The sequence below is a fragment of the Brachyhypopomus gauderio genome, unplaced genomic scaffold (genome assembly GCF_052324685.1).
Source record: "Brachyhypopomus gauderio isolate BG-103 unplaced genomic scaffold, BGAUD_0.2 sc64, whole genome shotgun sequence".
NCBI classification, from domain to species: Eukaryota; Metazoa; Chordata; class Actinopteri; order Gymnotiformes; family Hypopomidae; genus Brachyhypopomus; species Brachyhypopomus gauderio.
This window is the reverse complement of record NW_027506885.1, coordinates 663,424-673,423: the sequence shown is the minus strand read 5'-3', so window position 1 is coordinate 673,423 and position 10,000 is coordinate 663,424. Positions and strand designations below refer to the sequence as shown.

The 10,000-nt window shown below is 45.3% G+C and overlaps 1 protein-coding gene across 1 annotated transcript in view; it reads left to right on the top strand.

Moving 5' to 3' along the window:
- Positions 1–3,590: 3,590 nt before the first annotated feature.
- The window catches only part of ctif (CBP80/20-dependent translation initiation factor), a 25,607-nt gene continuing 19,197 nt past the window's right edge, over positions 3,591–10,000 (top strand). Inside the window, exon 1 of the mRNA XM_076988853.1 lies at positions 3,591–3,750. The gene's annotated coding sequence lies outside the window, so the exon portion shown is untranslated. The remainder of the gene's footprint in view (positions 3,751–10,000) is intronic.

Sequence of the window (10,000 nt, the reverse complement as noted above, 5' to 3'; positions counted from 1 at the left end):
ATTTCATGAAGCCTGATGTCTGCGTCTAACTTCTCCGGAGCTGAGAGAAGGTATATTGTAAGAGAGGCTACGGTAGGAAACGAGGGAGTCTCGAGCTGTCTGGACCGAGCACTCGCCGCAAAGTGCCGCCCCGCTCACACACTGTGGCCCCTGCGCCGAACTACGTGGTCTGGATGGCCTAATGTCCCCACCTGCTGGCTAAAGAGATAAATTCACATTGAACGTGTTATCTGACAGCGACACCTGTGCAATAACGCCTGATTGCCTAGTTGAACGTCTGTCTGTCTGTCTGTCTATCTGTCTGTCTGTCTGTCTATCTATCTGTCTGTCTGTCTGACTGACTGACTGTCTGTCTGTCCTGTCTATCTATCTGTCTATCTATCTATCTATCTATCTATCTATCTATCTATCTATCTATCTATCTATCTATCTATCTAGCTATCTGTCTGTCTGTCTGTCTGTCTGTTTGACTGTTTGACTGTTAAGAAGCACGACAGTACAAAATGCAGGTCATGTGACCAGAGTATGGGTCAAACTGCTCTGTTCAGGCACCTTGCAGCTGCGAAACCAAACCCAACAGAAACTGTTCTGGTTCTGGTTCTGGTTCTCGGGGCATTTGGTCTCAAAGCCAGATGTGTAGCAACGTCATGCTATAAATGTAATAATGGCAGGTGGTGATGTATTTAACTTCACAGACGGGGTTCCAGTCACAGAAGGAGTCAGGCTTTGGGAAGGGACCAGCCATGTTAACTAATGCCATGTTTAGAGTTTGGCCTTTTTTAGACCCCTGACCACAGCCTCCTGGAGATCTCATTACTGACTCCTTCTCACTAATTACTGCCTCACATAGCTGTCCAGTCACTCACTACAATCACTCTCTCCTCTCTTCTTCTTCTTCTTCCTCCTTCTCTCCCTCCTTCCTCTGTCTCTTTCTTTCTGTTCCTTTACTTTATTTCCTGTTTGGTTGTTTTTTTTTTTTCTTTCAACACAAAGGATGCACGTTCATACCTTCACCCTGATTTTAACTGTTGTTTTAATGTTGAAAATTGGGAAATTATACTGAAACTCCTGTGCAGATCTTTGCCTCTAAAAATGGGTCCAAATTATATTGTTTTCTCCTGTTGTGCAGTATCAGGAGAACGTGAGCATACGCCTGCTCTATCACACCGCTCTACAACATTCATGTGAGCATACACCTGCTCTATCACACCGCTCTACAACATTCATGTGGACATACGCCTGCTCTATCATACCGCTCTACAACATTCATGTGAGCATACGCCTGCTCTATCACACCGCTCTACAACATTCATGTGGACATACGCCAGCTCTATCACACCGCTCTACAACATTTATGTGAGCATACACCTGCTCTATCACACCGCTCTACAAAATTCATGTGGACATACACCTGCTCTATCACACCGCTCTACAACATTCATGTGGACATACGCCTGCTCTATCACACTGCTACACGGGGAATGTCCTGAAATGAAATATAATCTAATGAAAGAAGCAGGATAAGAAGTTACACAAATCATACACATTATTTATTAGGCAATAATATTAGTTAATGTACCTATAGCTTTTAATATAGGTTTTTTTAAATTAATTTATGTAAATATGTATATATATGTACTGTATATTATACATATATAATATAATATACAAGCACGCACTATACATTCCATGGTGTTGAGTTGTTTCATGTTTACATGATAAAAGGTTCTGGTATTTTCTCCCTCCACAGCGCTAACAGTAGTGATGTATTTGTGATATTAGCAACTTTAGAGCAGGGAAAGCATGTGTGGTGGGGTGCGCCAGTCTCAGGTCTTCTAGGAGGTGAAAGATGGTGAGACAAAGTGATGGAGGATGGAGGGATGATAAAGGAGGAGGGTGGGAACTGTGGCTGGGTGCTGGAAGTCTGCGGGAAGATGGATCTCACCAGGAAGATTAATTAGTCTCTGACAGCGACAGCTAAAGTGTCAGAGCCATCTGGAGAGTGTGGAACTTCAGGAGACTTCTGACTGTGCATATGTATGTGTGTGTTTGTGGGTATGTATGTGTGTGTGTGTGTGTGTGGTGTGGGCGTCCATGCATGCTTAAGAGACTTGGAGCTCTGTGTGTGTGTGCGCTTGAGTGTTTGGGAGATATTCAGCTCTGCTGTGTTGTTGTAGATGAGAAAAGTTCTTAAAAAACATGTGAAAAGCAACTGCAGAGTGTTAGAGAGAGACATTGGGACATTGGGTTCTATGACCTTCATGGAAAATGTAATATGTGTGTGTGTATCTGTGTGTGTGTGTGTGTGCGCGCATTTCTGAGGGCACAAATGTGTGTGTGTGTGTGTGTGTGTGTGTGTGCCTGAAAGAAGCAGTCACACTCTTCATTTTGAAAATGTTTTTTTCAAAAATCATAATGAAAATCATTATCATAAAATAATACCGCATATAATAATAATAATATGATGATTGGCTAATTGGCTGATGATGATTGGCTAATCTCCTACTCTCAGTGAAACAAAAGAAAAGTAACATTATAAACTCACAGCTATGAACAACACCGGCTATTTGACATCCTATCCACCTCTAGTATGTGTGTGTGTGTTTGTGCATACTTGAGGGCACATATAAATGTGTGTGTGTGTGTGTGTGTGTGTGTGTGTGTGTGTGTGTGGTGTGTGTGTGTACTTGCAAGGAGTGCCTGAAAAAAGCAGTCACACTCTTCATTTTGAAAATGTGCTTTTATAATAATAATCATCATCATCATCATTATCATCATCATCATCATCAAAGTCGCTTTACAATTTTAATACAGGTACAACTCTTACACAACCAATCACACACCGGTGAGAAGCGGCAGCCAATTGCACACAGCGTACTCTCATCATCATCATTATCTTATTATTATTATTATTAGTAGTAGTAGTAGTAGTATTAGTAGTAGTAGTATTAGTAGTAGTAGTAGTATGATTAAAATAAGACAAAGAAACTGACTTTAGAAATGTGTAGGGTTGTGTAGGTTAAGACTACATGTGTAATTTTTATAGTACCATGTTTATGGTTATTATAGTAAGAATATATGAATCACTAAGAATATAATTAAAAGTTATTATTATTTGTTGGTATTTACTTAGTTTGCAGTAGTCTCTGCACACAACTACGGTGAATAGAGACAACAGTAAGGTGACATGTTACAGATAATGCCACTAGGGGGCAACAAATATCAGAGAAAAATTATCCAACTGTAAATAGCAGATTAACCTTTGTTATGATCTGTTATATATGAAAACAGCCTTTAATATCTGCTACAATAATTTACCGTTTGTTATAATAACGTTTGATCTTTGACAGGTTTGATCCAACCAGGAAAACGTGTGTCGCACAAAACAACATGGACGTCTCGTAATCTTCTGTTTCTTAGTGTTGCCTTTCTTACAAAAAAAATATATTTTTGTTGGAAGATGTACAGACCTTCCCTTCGTGTGCCACGTGTAATAACCAAACGTATGCTCGGCAGAACTGGCGTCTAAACACTCCACTTCCCACAATGCCCGAGTCTTCACGCGCGCGTCCCCTCCGCCAATCGGGAGCGCCGTCACATTCCCGTGTCCTCCCTCGTTGTGTCGGGGACGCTGCCTCATCCTCCCTGTAAGCCGCTCCTCGCCCCGAACAACACTCTCATGACACGGCAGATTCACGCCGTGTGACCCGCCCCCCCACCCCCCATCATCAACCCGAGCCGTTGTTCTGGGTGAGTGTCCGTGTTCCTTCACTGTCTAGGGGCCAGTTAAGGGCGCCTTTAACCGGTCTGGAAGTGTTTGCGTCTCCGTCTGATCCCATTTTCCGGATTTTGTGCGCCGTGTAGTAGCGCCGTGTGGCCAGCAGGGGGCGAGCGGGGGCGGGCTAGCTGTCAGTGTGGCCGCTCTCTCTTTATGTAGCCAGTTAGCTAACTAGCTAGTTGGGTTAAATCGTTGTTATTAGACCTACACATGTATGTTTTAATAAAAAATGCGTTTGAGCGAGATTTGTTGTTATTTAAGACCGTAAACGTGTTCACATTAGTGCCGCGGGGACGTGTGTCAACATTAGTGGGCGCGTTAGCATGCTGGGCTAGCGTTAGCATGCTAGCTAACTGAGCCGGTGGGCTAGGCTAGGCTAGGCTAACCACCGAGCCCGCTTGGGTGTGCTCCTGTGCTGCACTACAACACGGTTTTACCTCGACTTAGGTCAGACTCGAACTTTATTTCATTTTTCTGTGCGTTGTCTGATTTATATATATATATATAATCCGGTGGCACGTTTTAAAGTCGTGCAGCTAAGCTAAACCTAGCTGACTAGCTAGCGCTCGCGCGGCTGGTTGCTAGGCGCCCGCGTAGCGACAGCGTCGTCCGGGACGGGGCGGCTGGTTAGCATGGCTAGACACACACACACACACACACACACACACACACACACACACACACACACACTATTGTGCTGCTTGGGACGTTTAGTGCGCCCGTCTTCCATGTATTCCTACCGGATAATTGTCTATCTGAATGAGTAATGTGTGTTTGTCCATTGAACCAAAACATTGAGGTTTGGCTGAGCATGCGCATTGGTCCGTCGTTTAATAACGCACACTGAGCATGCGCAGACGGCAGCTTTCTTTCTCTGGTTTATTGGCCATGGCTGCATAACGGTCATAACATAGCTACATAACATTCTACAATTAGGAGTGTGTGTGTGTGTGTGTGTGAGAGAGAGAGAGAGAGAAAGTGTGTGTGTCTGTCGGTCTCAAGCTTAACGTCGTTCACCAGAACAGAGATGTGTCCTTTGTGCATGTAATGATCAGAGTGGTGTGTGAACCAGTAAACACCGTGGGCTTATTGAGGTGATGAAGATGACTGTGCGTCTTCAGTGGTGTATGACTGTATTCTGCAACCCAGTTTCTCTCAAATCACATGGGGGTTGATATTACACATACCCACACACCACACACACACACACACACACACACTCACACACACTTCGCTACCCTTCCTCTGCTTGTGTTAAATGAACCATGTTTGACTGATTAAAGGTTCTGTTATCGGTATGTCAAAATCGCAGGCAAACAAAACACAGAAGAGTCACAGATGATGATGGACATGTTTACATGTCTCTTTGGTTCACACAGGGACCGTACCATACCAGAAGCTTGTTTAAATCAAATTTAGCATTTACAACCAGAGGTCCAGAACCACACACCTTCACAATGACTTTAGTAGCCATTCTGCTCTGATGATGATCCATTCATTTCTCATTGAAACAGATGTGGGTGTCTGGGGTCTGGCCCTTTTGAAGTATCGTTGTCATTTTATTTGTTATGATATTACAATAAACATGACACAGCGCAGTAATGGTGCAGTTTATTGGCTCTACAGTGCATTCAAAGGGCTTTCACAAGGATATACATGTAATGTGTGTGTGTGCGTCAGTGTATGTTTGCATCCTGAGACATACTGCCAGTGGTAAGTCAGGTTTAACCAGTGTTCACAGATCTTAAGATCATCAGATGGTTCTCGTGGCAGCACTGTTATATTTATTTAAATATGTCACTGACGCAAGGTGTGTGTCTGTACACACACGCTCACGCACGAGTGTTGCTTAAGTCAGTGCTGAAAGTCAGTGGTCCTAGCTCACCGTCCCAGCTGTGTCTCTAAACAGGGCAGCACGGCGGTCATGTCTGCTTCGGTGTGGCCCCCGGTCATTGTGTGGTCTGTCTAAAAACGTACGACACAGGCTAGATGTCACTCCTGCCGAGGGCAGAGGCCTGTGTGCGATGTTGCTGGACAGGGTCAGGTATACCATCCGTGACACATTCCTGCTTGATGTGAGTGATTTATTTGTTGTTGTGGGAGTGATTTACTACTGAGCTCTGCTGAAATGGAGGTTGAAGATTATGGCCTGTTAAACTGTCACGTATGCAGGTGGAGACCATGAACATGTTTAACTGTTAGACTGCCTTGAAAAATCATGTTATGTTATCGTGAGGGGGAAAATGTACATTGGATAAGTTTGGGCTGTTCCACTGAGAAACCTACTTCTCCAGCACTGTATGGGATTGTAGCTGTGGTGGGGGTTGTTGGGTACAGTCAGTTTGTAGCTGTGGTACAGTCAGCTTGTAGCTTCACATTCCAAACACTCTGTGTGTGCATGATTTATGTACACACACATGCGCCAGTGCCCACACTAGGGTTGCAGCGGTAACCGGTTTCACGGTATACCACGGTATTAAAATGCACGGTTATCATACCGTGTGCGTTTGCTTATTACCGGTAAAAAGCAAGCCAGCGGAGAAACTGACGCAACTCCGCTCCGGTTCAGCTACTCCGCACGCAGCGGTGAGAATGGCAGAAAGTGCATCAGACTTAACAAATTTTTTAACAAAAAAAAGCTAAACTAAAATCAGCGGCGAAAATGACGCAATCGCTGTGGCTCCGCCCGTGCGCGAGGGTCTCGCGTGCTGTCGATTCGCGAGGTCGTGCACCTTTCGAATTTTGTAACTTCGCGCGCGCCGCGCCTCAGCGCAATGAACAAAGTCATGTTTGCAGGGTTCATACACCTTTATAAGGTGGAATTAAAGCATTTGTACGTAACTTTAAAGGTCCGTTTCAATATTTCCCAGCACCTTAAACTTAATTAAGTTAAATATTTATAAATTTACTCGAAATAATTCGCTTATTTAATCACATTATTTAATGGTTGTTTATTTCCAAAACGCCCAATCTTAACGTCTTCACGTTCTCTCATGTTTCGTCCTGGAATTACAAGAGGCTCGTATTTGTTAACGTAAGACAAAAGAACTGTGCGGAGTCGCGAGCTACGGTCACTAGTGAAAGTATAAACCTAGCTTTTTAAGGTCCTTTCTTTCACTGGATGTGAAAGACGCCATTAATTTACATGCGTTCATTTTCAAATTCTAACGTGCCTGTTTTTCACATGTTAAAACCAGACTCGGTGTGAAAACCTTAAAATAGAAATCTCTATTGTGAGGGTCATGTCAGAAATAAATCCTCTCTTCCTGCAGTATCTGGTTATATTCTAACTTGGAAGTACAACGGACGTTTACAACAGTTGTTGATCAGACACTGACCCCGGCTGAGTTTATCAGATATTAAATAATTTAAACTTAAGTAATTGTACTGAAATCCATGATTTAGGTTTCTCTAATTTTGCAGTATTTATATAAACCTGTGTACAGCTTATTTTTTTTAAAGGAGACATTTTGTATACAATAGTTCCAGTTTCTACAATAAATAGTTAATTGAACAAAAATAACTTGTTGTAATTTCTTTAAGGGTCAGTGTATCTTTTAATAATATACAAACTAACTGTGATACCGTGATAACCGTGATACCGCGGTATTTTCTGAGACGGTTATCATACCGTGAAAATCTCATACCGTTGCAACCCTAGCCCACACACACATGCTTGACTGCTTGTTTATAACATACAGGTCAACATGTGGTGCGTCTGGGTTCTGTGTGTTGTGTTCTGTTATCATTTGTGTTTGTTTCATGTGTGATTGTGGGCTGTGTGCACTGAACGTGTGTGAATTGTTCCCGAGGACGTAGAGAAGCACATCTCTGCTCCTTCTCCAGATCCTGAGCTGCTCCAGACGTGCCGTGGGGACGATAGCTCCGTCATCCAGCGTATGACATGGAGTGATGGTCCCTCCTTCGACACTCGACAGCTGATTAGCGGTGACGGAGTCTCATCTGAATGCCAACTTTTGACTGGCTCATAATTCATCATCATCATCATCGTATGATGATTTATGTAGGGCATGCCGTAATGTGAGATTTGCATCATGGATCGGCCCGATCGGCTTCGCGGTTGAACTCTCTCCGCTCGAGTCTCCGAGCGCACAATGACACGGCGTCCTCGATGAAAACCGAAAGTCCTGCTCCTAAGCTCGTGCGTCTTGAAGGCCCTCGTTTGAAGATCGTAGTCACGGAGGCTTTGATCTCTGAGAAGCTGGTTATGAGCCCGCCAGGCTGGGTGGTGCCTTTCAAACGTCCTGATGGAGCAAGCTCGGTGTGTTGGGGCGTTTGGTGGTTGGGTGTGGGGTCTCTATAGGTGCTCAGTCATGCATTATTACTGCAGTAGCAGCTACTGCCTTTCTGAGCTCTGTGTTTGCAGCAACACCTTCATCTTCTCTATTACTCTCCTGTGTTCCTCTCCCATTTACCAGCACCGAGAGTGTGTGCCGTCGTAACGCAGAGAGGGCAGGCACACACAAGGTGAGGCGTTTGTATTTCGGCTTCCGGCCCAGTCGCCTCCGTATAGCAGAATCCTGAACACATCCTAGTTTTGACACTCGTACAGGTCTGCGAGTCTGAGACAGACTTCAGCTCGTGCCGTGTTAACTGACAGCTCGCTGTCAGCCGGGCTCAGAGATGATGTGCAGAGAATGTGAAGGGCGTAATCAGGGCTACAGTCACGGGTGGACGCGCTGCTGTCAGTCCAAACCCGGCCCTGGGCCTTCGTGATGTCACGTGTGCTGTTCCACCGGCATTGCGGACCACACGTCCATCACGCGTGTCACGCAGTTAAGTCATCAGAAACCGGATCCGTTCGCTGAGGCAGCTGACACAACCCCCACTGGAGAAGCACACATCTCTCCTCGCCTGCGAGAGCAAACCCACTCTCCGCTTCAAGAAAGAGGGCAATTAAATTAATGGCAGCAGGAATTTAAACTGACGACATCTTAAATACTCCGTTACTGTCCTGTGTCAAATAAATATGCCCAGGAAGATAAATCAGAGCTATACTTGAAAAATAATACCTTGTAACTTTGTGTCCTGCAGTGTGATGCTGTGATTGGTTAATCCATATCCGGTAAATCACACAGCTCATATCACATCACGCTGTTCTGGTTTGGTGAGTGATTCAGGACTAGTTAGAGCCGTGCTGTCCAGTGTGTTAGAGGAAGGGGCCGTGTCCATAAATGTAACATTAGCTGTGCTTCATCATGTCTGAACTCTTAACGATTCAATCTTAACGATTATTAGTAGAATCCTTTTGCACGTGACCATGTTGTGTTGTTCTGGAGCCTACAGGGCGTGCTCAGAGAGGAGCGGGTACTTGTGTGTCGGGTTGAGGTTAAAATCCACGATGTGTCATCATATCATGCAGCAGGTTCCAAAGCACACAGACAGGCTGCGTAAATCCATAATCAAATCCATAGTCGAAATACACACCAAAACAGGCCAAAGGGCCAGAAATATTGAAACGGTCAAAGATACGTGTGCAGGAGGACCAGGCGTAGCTTAAGGTTGGGGAATGTGTAGACCAGCACAAATGAGCCCAGAATGGTTTGGGTGGGGGGTAAAAGGGGGGGGGGGGGGTACCTGGTGCAAGCGTAAGGTACCTGATGACTTTCACGTTGCCCCCCCAGAAATCAGCTGGTTTAAAGGGACCTGGCTCGTCACTCTGCTCTGTGTCTGACCCGTACCCGGAGACTCGTCTGTGTCTGACCCGTACCCGGAGACTATAACGGCATTACCACGGCTGTCTGTAGCCTGCGAACGCCACTATCGCTGTATAATCCAGTGCTGTGGTATTTCAGTGACTTGCGCTGTGTCTAGTGGACATGCTGATGAAATGATGCGGTCGTATTTCTGCGCTCTCTGCAGTGGTGGTGAGTCTCTAACCCTCAGCTGCACCATCGTGCCTGTGCACACGGAAGAGGGAGTAACTAAATTAGACACCGCAATATGGACCTCACTACCCGGACCCCCTCTCTCCCACGATATGAACCTCACTACCCGGACCCCCTCTCTCCCACGATATGAACCTCACTACCCGGACCCCCTCTCTCCCATGATATGGACCTCACTACCCGGACCCCCTCTCTCCCACGATATGAACCTCACTACCCGGACCCCCTCTCTCCCACGATATGAACCTCACTACCCGGACCCCCTCTCTCCCACACCAGCATGCTGCCCGTGGACGGTCTCGCAGGGATCTTC